Here is an 11,787-nt window from a genome sequence, read left to right on the forward strand (position 1 = left end):
CCATGAGAAATCAATCTAGGCCCTCTCCGGCACCCTGCCAGAGGGGGCCATCATCACTGGAGGCCATGGAGGAGGATCCCGAAGGGGCCATCATCGCCATGAAGGCCAAGGACCAGAGGGAGAACCTCTCCCCATCCAGGGGGAGGCCATGGAGGAGGAAGCACAAGGGGGAGGACCTCTCCTCCTCTCTCTCGGTGGCGCCAGAGTGCCATCGGGAGGGGAATCAACGCCGCAGTGATCGTCTTCATCAACATCACCATCATCATCACCATCCTCATCTCTTTTACGTGGTCCACTCTCCCGCACCCCGCTGTAATCCCTACTTGAACATGGTGCTTTATGCCACATATTATGATCCAATGATGTGTTGCCATCCTATGATGTTTTGAGTAGATATCCTTTGTCTTTGGGTTGATTGATGATCTAGATTGGTATGAGTTGTATGTTTTATTTTGGTGTTGTCCTATTGTGCCCTCCGAGTCGCGCAACGTGAGGGATTCCCGCTGTAGGGTGCTGCAATACGTTTATGATTCACTTATAGTGGGTTGCTTGAGTGACAGAAGCATAAACCCGAGTAAGGGGGTTGTTGCATATGGGATAAAGGGGACTTGATATGTTAATGATATGGTTGGGTTTTACCTTAATGATCTTTAGTAGTTGCAGATGCTTGCTAGAGTTCCAATCATAAGTGCATATGATCCAAGAAGACAAAGTATGTTAGCTTATGCCTCTCCCTCATATGAAATTGCAATGACGACTACCGGTCTTGTTAACGATTGCCTAGGATAATTCCGCACACCGACCCATCATTATTCCACACTCGCTATTTATAATATTTAGTAATATATTCTAACTTTATGATAACAGCACCTACTTTTATGTTTTAGCTCTCCGATATCATGCAAAGTTATCCTCTTCATACCCACAACGTAGTTTTATTTCTCGTTTCTAGTTGGAAGCAAACGTTCGGTGTACGTAGAGTCGTATCAGTGGCAGATAGGACTTGAGAGAATATTGATCTTACTTTAGCTCCTTGTGGGTTCGACACTCCATACTTATCACTTCCACCATTGGGAATTGCTACGATGATTCCCTGCACTTGCGGATTATCAAGCTCTTTTCTGGCGCCGTTGTCGGGGAGCAATAGCATGGGGTTGATATTCTCGTGTGTGCTTGTTTGCTTTCTCCACTAAGTAGATTTTGTTTTTCCTTTTTGTTTCTGTTTAGTTGTGGGTGAAACATACCAATTTTTTTTTAAAGAATGAAAATACAAAAAAATTTACTTGCCTATCATGCCTAAAAAGTTTTTCAAAAAAGAGAAGTGATTGGAAAGTTATGCATTGAAGAAGTGAGGGTTGACCTTTAGCACTTGTGTTCATGCTCACGGAAACAATGTAGATTTTTTCATGGAAGTTTCTCTGTAAATAATTACCCCCTTGTGTATATCCATTGTATTATAAAAATAATGTGCCAAGCTTTAGTTTTAGGATGATTAGATTGCTTGTTTACTATGTGCAGAACAAAAACAGAAACTTTGGCTGTAGCGCGTGATTTTACATTTTTTACTGGAAGGTCAAATGGGTCTGAAACTTTTTGCACATTACTTCTATACAAATGTTTCAAATTTTAAAATTTATTTCATAATTGTTGGAGTTACATAAATTTACTAAACTTCCATATTACTACAGACTGTCCTGTTTTTGATAGATTCTGTTTTTCACGTGTTGTTTGCTTATTTTGATGAATCTATGGCTAGTATTGGGGGTATGAACCATAGAGAAGTTGGAATACAGTAGGTTTAACACCAATATAAATAAAGAATGAGTTCATTACAGTACCTTAAAGTTATAGTTTGCTTTATTACACTAACGGATCTCACAAAGTTTTTGTTAAAGTTTTGTGTGGATGAAGTGTTCGAAGATCGAGGAGCTATCAATATGAGAAGAATAAAGAGAGGCAAGAGTTAAAGCTTGGGGATGCCCAAGGCACCCAAATTAAATATTTCAAAGGATACTCAAGCATCTAAGCTTGGGGATGCCCCGGTTGGCATCCCATCTTTCTTCTTCGACAAATATCGGTATACCTCGGTTTTTGTTTTGTTCACATGATTTGTGTCCTTTGTGTTTTTGTTTTTCCTTTAAGAACCATGCTAGTATGAGATAGCCCTTAATTGATTTATAGAATACTTCATGTGCTTCACTTATATCTTTTAAGTATGATTTTATAGAATTGCTCTTTGTGCTTCACTTAAATCTTTTGAGTATGGTTTTATAGAATGCTTCGTGTGCTTCACTTATATATTTTGAGCTTGGATATTGGTTAGTCTATATTAATTGTAGAATGCTCCATGAACTTCACGTATATCTTTTGGAGTATGAATAATACTATCATCTAAAGCGGGTTTGGAAGAGTGTCAACTTTAGGAATTAGTGACCCCACTATTCCGAATGAGAAGAATTTTGCTTATGTGGAGAGTAGAAAAATCTCTATGCTTGTAGATCATGAAAAGAATGCTTTATGTGATGGTTATATTGTTGAATTCATTCATGATGCTACTGAAAGTTATTATGAGGGAGGAATATATGCTTGTAGGAGTTGCAATAATATCAAGTTTCCTCTCTATGTGCTTAAAGTTTTGAAGTTATACTTGTTTTGCCTTCCTATGCTAGTTGATTCTTGTTCCTATAAATTATCTCACAAAATACCTAGGCATAGGAAGTGGGTTAGATTTAAATGTGCTAGTCATATTCTTCATGATGCTCTCTTTATGTTTCAATTCTTTTCTTTTATGTGAGCATCATTGAAATCATCATGCCTAGCTAAAAGGCATTAAAGAAAAGCGCTTGTTGGGAGACAAACCAATATTTACCCTTAATGTTTTTGTGTGTTTACATGATTAATCTACTGTAGTAATCAAGTTTTATAGGTTTTGTTTGAATAAAGTGCCAAGTAAGACCTTTGGGGAGACTTGGGTGAAAGTTAATGTGATCTTGCTGTAAAAAACAGAAACTTTGCACTCACGAGATTAGCTGCCATTTTTTACAGAAGAGTAATTTTGAGTTGATTCTTTTTGCAGAAGATTAATAGACAAATTCCTCACGTCCAAAAATTTATTTCATAATTTTTGGAGTAGCAGAAGTATGGTTGATGTTCAGATCATTACAGACTGTTCTGTTTCTGACAGATTCTGTTTTCATTGCATAGTTTGCTTGTTTTCTAGTTTCTATGGCTTATATTTCTCAATATAAATTGTAGAAATGGTATGGTACAGTAGGAATTGTGTGAGAACAATTATGAACCTTGTCTTTGACAGTACCAAAGTGAATGGTTTACTCTTTATCATACTAACCTATCTCACGAAGTTCCATTAAGTTTTGTGTGATTGAAGTTTTCAAGCTTTGGGTGAGATATCGATATGAGGAGAATAAGGAGTGGAAAGACCCTAAGCTTGGGGATGCACAAGGCACCCCAAGGTAATATTCAAGGAAGAATCAAGCGCCTAAGTTTGTGGATGCCCCGGAAGGCATCCCCTCTTTCGTCTTCAAAACTATCGTATACCTTACTCGGAGCTATATTTTTATTCGTCACATGATATGTGTTTTGCTTGGAGCGTATTTCCAATTTTACTTGCTGTTTGAATAAAATCATTGGATCTGAAATCTTGAATGAAAAGTAATCCTCCCATGGCTAGTTAATTATTTGACTACTCAGTGACCTCCACTTATGTCTTTTGGAGTAGTTTGTCATTTACTCACGTGCTTCATGTATATCCTATGAGTAAATGGTTGAATGAATTGAATAATATAAATCTGAATTTATATATGTTTCGTATGCTTATAACATGGGGAGTAATGACTTCACACATAATAAGTATAGGTAAACTTATTGAAAGTTAGCAAACGCAGAATTGGTCACTTGAACAATTCATGAAAGAATATTGAAGGAAGAGAGATTTCACCTATAAATATCCTATCTTGGACATCTTTTGTAATTGTGAGCACTCATTAAAATATGACATGCTAAATGGTTGATGTTGGACAAGGAAGACAACGTAATGGGTTATGTTTTCTTATATCCAAAATAAAGTATATTATCATGGATCATCCAACATGCTGAGCTTGCATTTCCCCCTCATTCTAGCCAAATTCTTTGCACCAAGTAGAGATACTACTTGTGCTTCCGAATATCCCTTAAACTAGTTTTGCCATGAGAGTCCACCATACCTACCTATGGATTGAGTAAGATCCTTCAAGTAAGTTCTCATCGGTGCATGCAATAAAAAATTGCTCCTTAAGTATGTATGATCTATTAGTGCGAAGAAAATAAGCTTTCTACGAACTTGTGATAGGGAAGAAATAAAAGTGACGGACTGCATAATAAAGGTCTTTATCACAAGAGGCAATATAAAGTGACGTTCTTTTGCATTAAGATTTTGTGCATCCAACCATAAAAGCGCATGCCAACCTCTGCTTCCCTCCGCGAAGGGCCTATCTTTTACTTTTATCTCCTACCCTTATACAAGAGTCATGGTGATCATCACCTTTCCTTTTTACACGTTTTCCTTTGGCAAGCACTTTGCGTTGGAGCGATCCAGATATATATATCCACTTGGATGTAGGTTTTCATGAATTATTATTGTTGGCATTACCCTTGAGGTAAAAGGTTGGGAGGCGAAACTATAAGCCCCTATCTTTCTTTGTGTCCGGTTAAAACTTTGAACCCATAAATATCACGTGAGTGTTAGAAATTGTGAAAGATTAAATGATAGTTGAGTATGTGGAGTTTGCTGAATCAAAGCTCTGACATAGACCCCTCCTAAAAATAAGATGAATTGCAATTGTTTGATGACTGAGAATACAGTTTGTTACTTTCAAGAAAGTTTATGATTTATACTTTAACATGTAAATAGCTTGTTACTTGATCATGAAAAGTTTTATGAGATGAGCTACTGTTATGACATACAATGATGCTAGAAAAGGTGATTGAAATTATCATTGATCAAACTTGTGCACTTGCTAGCATTCACACTTCATAAATTATTTCTTTTATCATTTACCTACTCGAGGACGAGCAGAAATTAAGCTAAGGGATGCTGATACGTCTCCAACGTATCGATAATTTATGAAGTATTCATGCCATGTTTACTATTGTTTTATATGATCTTGGTATGATTTGATTAAGACTAACCCGGACTCGCGCTGTTTTCAGCAGAACTACCGTGGTGTTGTTTTTCTACAGAAATAAAAGTTCTCGGAATGCGCTGAAAATCAACGGAGAATTTTTCTGGAAAATATAAAAAATACTGGAACAAAAATCTACCGGAGGGGAGTCCTGGGGGCCCAACGAGGGTGGGGGGCGCGCCCACCCCCCTGGGCGCGCCCCTTAGCCTCGTGGACTACCCGTGGGGCCCCCTGACTTGTTCTCGACGCCAACTTCTCCTATAAATACAGAAACCTCCATAAATTAACCTAGATCAGAAGTTCGGCTGCCGCAAGCCTCTGTAGCCACGAGAAATCAATCTAGGCCCTCTCCGGCACCCTGCCAGAGGGGGCCATCATCACTGGAGGCCATGGAGGAGGATCCCGGAGGGGCCATCATTGCCATGAAGGCCAAGGACCAGAGGGAGAACCTCTCCCCATCAAGGGGGAGGCCATGGAGGAGGAAGCACAAGGGGGAGGACCTCTCCTCCTCTCTCTCGGTGGCGCCGGAGTGCCATCGGGAGGGAAACCATCGCCGCGGTGATCGTCTTCATGAACATCACCATCCTCATCTCTTTTATGTGGTCCACTCTCCCGTACCCCGCTGTAATCCCTACTTGAACATGGTGCTTTATGCCACATATTATGATCCAATGATGTGTTGCCATCCTATGATGTTTTGAGTAGATATCCTTTGTCTTTGGGTTGATTGATGATCTAGATTGGTATGAGTTGTATGTTTTATTTTGGGGCTGTCCTATTGTGCCCTCCGTGTCGCGCAAGCGTGAGGGATTCCCGCTGTAGGGTGCTGCAATACGTTTATGATTCGCTTATAGTGGGTTGCTTGAGTGACAGAAGCATAAACCCGAGTAAGGGGGTTGTTGCGTATGGGATAAAGGGGACTTGATATGTTAATGCTATGGTTGGGTTTTACCTTACTGATCTTTAGTAGTTGCGGATGCTTGCTAGAGTTCCAATCATAAGTGCATATGATCCAAGAAGAGAAAGTATGTTAGCTTATGCCTCTCCCTCATATGAAATTGTAATGATGACTACCGGTCTTGTTAACGATTGCCTAGGATAATTCCCCACACTGACCCATCATTATTCCACACTCGCTATTTATAATATTTAGTAATATATTCTAACTTTATGATAACAACACCTACTTTTATGTTTTCGCTCTCCGATATCATGCAAAGTTATCCTCTTCATACCCACAACATAGTTTTATTTCTCGTTTCTAGTTGGAAGCAAACGTTCGGTGTACGTAGAGTCGTATCAGTGGCAGATAGGACTTGAGAGAATATTGATCTTACCTTTAGCTCCTTGTGGGTTCGACACTCCATACTTATCACTTCCACCATTGGGAATTGCTACGATGATTCCCTGCACTTGGGGATTATCACCCATCCAATGGCCACGAAAGGAAATAGAGTTCATTGCTGAGATTCCTGAAGCCCCGCCAAGAGCAACCACTGTCGCCCCTCAACCGGTAACGCTCTCCTTGCCAGAGCAGCTCTCGCGGGGTGATGCATCAACCTGTGATCAGCCGGACCAACTTTGTGGCGTACAGGCCATGTCATCCTCCGCCCCCAAGCAGCCAGTGGCAAGGCCTACAACTGCTGATGACGCACCACCGGTTCAGTTGCCGGCCGCTGAAGCAGCGGGGGGAGACCCAGCTGCAGCACATGCTCAGCAGACCAACCTGGTGGAACAGACTGCTAAGCAGTCTGATGCTTCGGAACCTCCTGCTAAGCAGTTTGTAGGTCCAGAACCGACTGCTCATCAGTCCGTCGGTCCACAGGCACGTGATTAGCATTCCAATGCGTCAGCACTTCCTGCTCAGCAAACCAACGCGTTGGCACGGCCTCCTCAGCACACCGACAAGTTCGCACCACCTGCGCAGGAACCTGACATAGCTTCAACGCATGGTCAGCAGTCCGATGCCTCTGCTCCTACAGCCCAGCAGTCCGTCACTGCAGCACTGCCAGCTCAGCGTTCCGGCATAGATAAACAGTCTGCTAAGAAGTCCGTCCAAGCTTCACCGTCTGCTCGGCAGTCTTCCTTGTAGGCGCAACCAGACGTTCTGCCAGAAATGCTTCAAGTACCAAGAAGGAAGTGGCCAAAAAGGCTACACCCACGACCACGAGGAAGCGCAGCGGGGAAGTGAAGAAGAAAGAGAATGATTGCCTCTTACTTAAAGCACTCATCGCCCAGAACCAAATTAACAGCAGCTTGTTCGAATCGGGGAGTAATATTATTTCTGACGCCATGGATGATGAACAAGTAGAATTGTTGCTTGCTAAAAGAAAAGCAGACATACTTGAAGCACGCAATTACGTCCATGGTCAGCCATTTCTTGTTGGCGAATACTTTGATGAGTGCAGCTCCAGTTGCCGCGAGTTACATGAATATTGCATTGATCAAATGTCAGAAGGTCATCACCATTTGCTAGTCCACTACAACAGAGATCATTTCCGACACGATGCTGGTTCCATCATTGTGAGTTTCGAGGACTTACATCTCTTCTTCAACTGCAACGTGCTCGATGCCACTCTTGTTAGATGCGTGATTTTGTAAGTACTTAACAAACTCTGATCAACTTCTCCATACAAGGCTGTAAATGATAAACAGCTAACTGCATTTTATTCATCTCAGGGGATTGAACGCGCAGAGAAGATGAAGTGAGAGTGTGTATTTCATAGATCCTGCAGTAGCAAATGGCACAACATTACATGAAAAGGACCGACGGGACTGGGCCGTTAACACGGTCGTCCGTATCTTCGAAAACACGTCCCATGCAGAATCATTTCTCTGGCCATATCATGAAGGGTAAGTCAAGTAAACAACCACGCATACACTGATTGTCTTTCAGATTTCAACATCATTCGTAAGTTCATGGCTTTCTTAATATGTAGCAATCACTGGATATTGGTATTCATTGTTCCAAACAAGAACACAATTTACTACATCAATTCTCTCAGAGAGTCAACAAACGCTTAGGATCTGATGCATCTTCAGCAATTCTTGGATAGGTATTGAATTTTATGATGTTGAATTTAATTTGCATTCATATCTGGTTCAATAATTGATGTTGTCAAAATTCATCATCATTTGCAGTGTGCTCGTATTGTCGAAAACTAAAACAGGGAACCTGTTCAAGAGGAAACTACCTCTGCAGCACGAGATCGTTTCTCCGGTAACACACCGAAATCCATTATTTTCGGAAAATTTATCCAACGGTCTGCAAATATCTTTCCTTACGCTAGTCAAATGTTCATGCTTCTAAATAAACCTCTTTCTATTTTGTCCAAAGAAAAAATAATACATCTAACACAGGTTAGGTTGTTCCTAACAGGACAAATACATGACTAATTTTGTAAAAAAAAATCAGTGTCCTCAGCAAGAAGCAGGGACCAACCTTTGTGGATACTATGTTTGCATACACATGATCTCCATCTGCAAATCTGCTGATAGTTGTGACGATCCTTGCGAATTAGTACCAGTAAGTCTATCTTAATTAATATCTTCTACTCCACTCATATGGCACATTTTGATCTTAACAATACTGCAACTCATCTTAAAACCGAGGACCCCTGAACCGCTCCCGGCTGGTGAATTACTGATGGTTCGGAGATTTATCAGCAACTTCTTCCTAGATCACTACATCAATCCCACTGGTGATGATGAAGATTTCAACATGGTTTCTCCTGAAACATTGAGTAAGAGTTAGCCACTAAACATATAACGCATGGATCCATTATTTTCCATCTGATGAGGTCTTCGTATTTTTGTACACTATGATTAATTATGTAATGCATATATGTGTGGACAAATCATTGGAATTTAGCTACCATATGTTCAATTGCAATTGTTGCGAAATCTGATGAATGTTCTTCCTGTGGACACTATTTGTTCAATTGAATATTGTGGCGAATTTTGCTTTTTGCGTGTCGATTTAAAATGGTATATTTTTGTTTATTTGTTCAATTGAATATTGTGGTGAATTTGCTTTTTGCGTGCCGATTCAAAATGGGATATTTTTGTTTTAACTTGGCAATTGCTCCGCACACGGTTCAACTAAATGAGTGTGTGCGATCCACATCGGAAAGCATACGTCAATCGTATTGGAACCGTCGGTGATACACAGCAGATCGCAAACGATTCGCAGTGCTACTACGTGTGCGTAGGTTCTCCAGAACCGTTTGTGATATCGCGTTATCGCACACGAGAATTGGGAGTAAACCGTGCCCAATGCAAAATACAATCCCAGTCGTATTTTTTTCAGGAAACAGGTGGGATCACAAACGAAAAGCACACGTCACTCTTGCGGCAACCGTCGGTGATACCTAACAAATCACAAACGGTCTGCAACACTTGTATGTGTGCGAAGGGGCTCCTGAACCGTTTGTGATAGAACATTATCGCAGACAGTAATTGTTGGAAAATGTGTGCGATGGAGTCTAGCATGGCAGACGGGTTACGCGGAAAACTCGTGTGCGATAGGGCACAAATCACACACAGTTCATATGTTGGCCCGTGTGCCTTACATACTGTTTCCCAAATGGTTCGTTGCGACAGACCGTATGGTTTGACTGCGTCATTCGAAACGCTTAGTCACCGATACCACACGTGCGAAAGAATTTAGTGTGTGCTGCATCGCACACGATTACATTTTGGAAGGCCTCTGGATCACTGTTCCATATCCCCAACGGTTTCTGGGTCGTGTGGGAAGGACCCCTATCGCACACACTCACTTGGCGATGGTTCCGAAGGCAGTCGCGGAAAGGCGTAAAAAACCGTTTGTTTAGGACCGACGTGCACCAGTGAACGCAAACACCAAATAACATTTATTTTAGGTTCAACACTAATCCTGAAGGTAAAGGGAGTGTTGCTACCTCTTGAGCATGGCGTTGGTTTTCCCTTGAAGAGGAAAGGGTGATGCAGTAAAGTAGCGTAAGTATTTCCCTCTGTTTTTGAGAACCAAGGTATCAATCCAGTAGGAGACCACGCGCGAGTCCCACGCACCTACACAAACAAATAAGAACCTCGCAAGCAACGCGATAAAGGGGTTGTCAATCCCTTCACGGTCACTTACGAGAGTGAGATCTGATAGATATGATAAGATAATATTTTTGGTATTTTTATGATAAAGAGTAAAAGTAAAGATTGCAAAAATAAATGGTGCCAAAAATAACTAAGTGTTGGAAGATTAATATGATGGAAAATAGACCCGGGGGCCATAGGTTTCACTAGTGGCTTCTCTCAAGAGCATAAGTATTACGGTGGGTAAACGAATTACTGTCGAGCAATTGATAGAATTGAGCATAGTTATGAGAATATCTAGGTATGATCATGTATATAGGCATCACGTCCGCAACAAGTAGACCGAAACGATTCTCCATCTACAACTATTACTCCACACATCGACCACTATCCAGCATGCATGTAGAGTATTAAGTTAATAAGAACAGAGTAATGCTTTAAGTAAGATGACATGATGTAGAGGGATAAACTCATGCAATATGATATAAACCCCATCATTTTATCCTCGATGGCAACAATACAATACGTGCCTTGCTGCCCCTGCTGTCACTGGGAAAAGACACCGCAAGATTGAACCCAAAGCTAAGCACTTCTCCCATTGCAAGAAAGATCAATCTAGTAGGCCAAACAAAACTGATAATTCGAAGAGACTTGCAAAGATAACCAATCATACATAAAATAATTCAGAGGAGATTCAAATATTGTTCATAGATAAACTTGATCATAAACCCACAATTCATCGGATCCCGACAAACACACCGCAAAAGAAGATTACATCGAATAGATCTCCAAGAAGATCGAGGAGAACTTTGTATTGAGATCCAAAGAGAGAGAAGAAGCCATCTAGCTAATAACTATGGACCCGAAGGTCTGAGGTAAACTACTCACACATCATCGGAGAGGCTATGGTGTTGATGTAGAAGCCCTCCGTGATCAATGCCCCCTCCGGCGGAGCGCCGGAAAAGGCCCCAAGATGGGATCTCACGGGTACAAAAGGTTGCGGCAGTGGAAATAGGGTTTTGGCTCTGTATATGATGTTTCCAGGGTACATGGGTATATATAGGAGGAAGAAGTACGTCGGTGGAGCAACGAGGGGCCCACGAGGGTGGAGGGCGCACCTGGGGGGGGGGGGGTAGGCGCACCCCCTGCCTCGTGCCTTCCTTGTTGATTACTTTACGTAGACTCCAAGTCCTCTGCATCACGTTTGTTCCGAAAATCACATTCCCGAAGGTTTCATTCCGTTTGGACTCCGTTTGATATCCTTTTCCTTCGAAACACTGAAATAGGCAAAAAAATAGCAATTTGGGCTGGGCCTCCGGTTAATAGGTTAGTCCCAAAAATAATATAAAAGTGTATAATAAAGCCCAATAAACATCTAAAACAGAATATAATATAGCATGGAACAATAAAAAATTATAGATACGTTGGAGACGTATCAAGTGTGCGATGGTGATCTTATCAACCTTGGAATCACTTCCAAATCACATCATCACCTCGCCCTTAACTAGTCTTTGTTTATTTTGCAACTCCTGTTTCGAGT

Source organism: Aegilops tauschii, chromosome 6 (assembly GCF_002575655.3).
Source record: "Aegilops tauschii subsp. strangulata cultivar AL8/78 chromosome 6, Aet v6.0, whole genome shotgun sequence".
NCBI lineage: Eukaryota > Viridiplantae > Streptophyta > Magnoliopsida > Poales > Poaceae > Aegilops > Aegilops tauschii.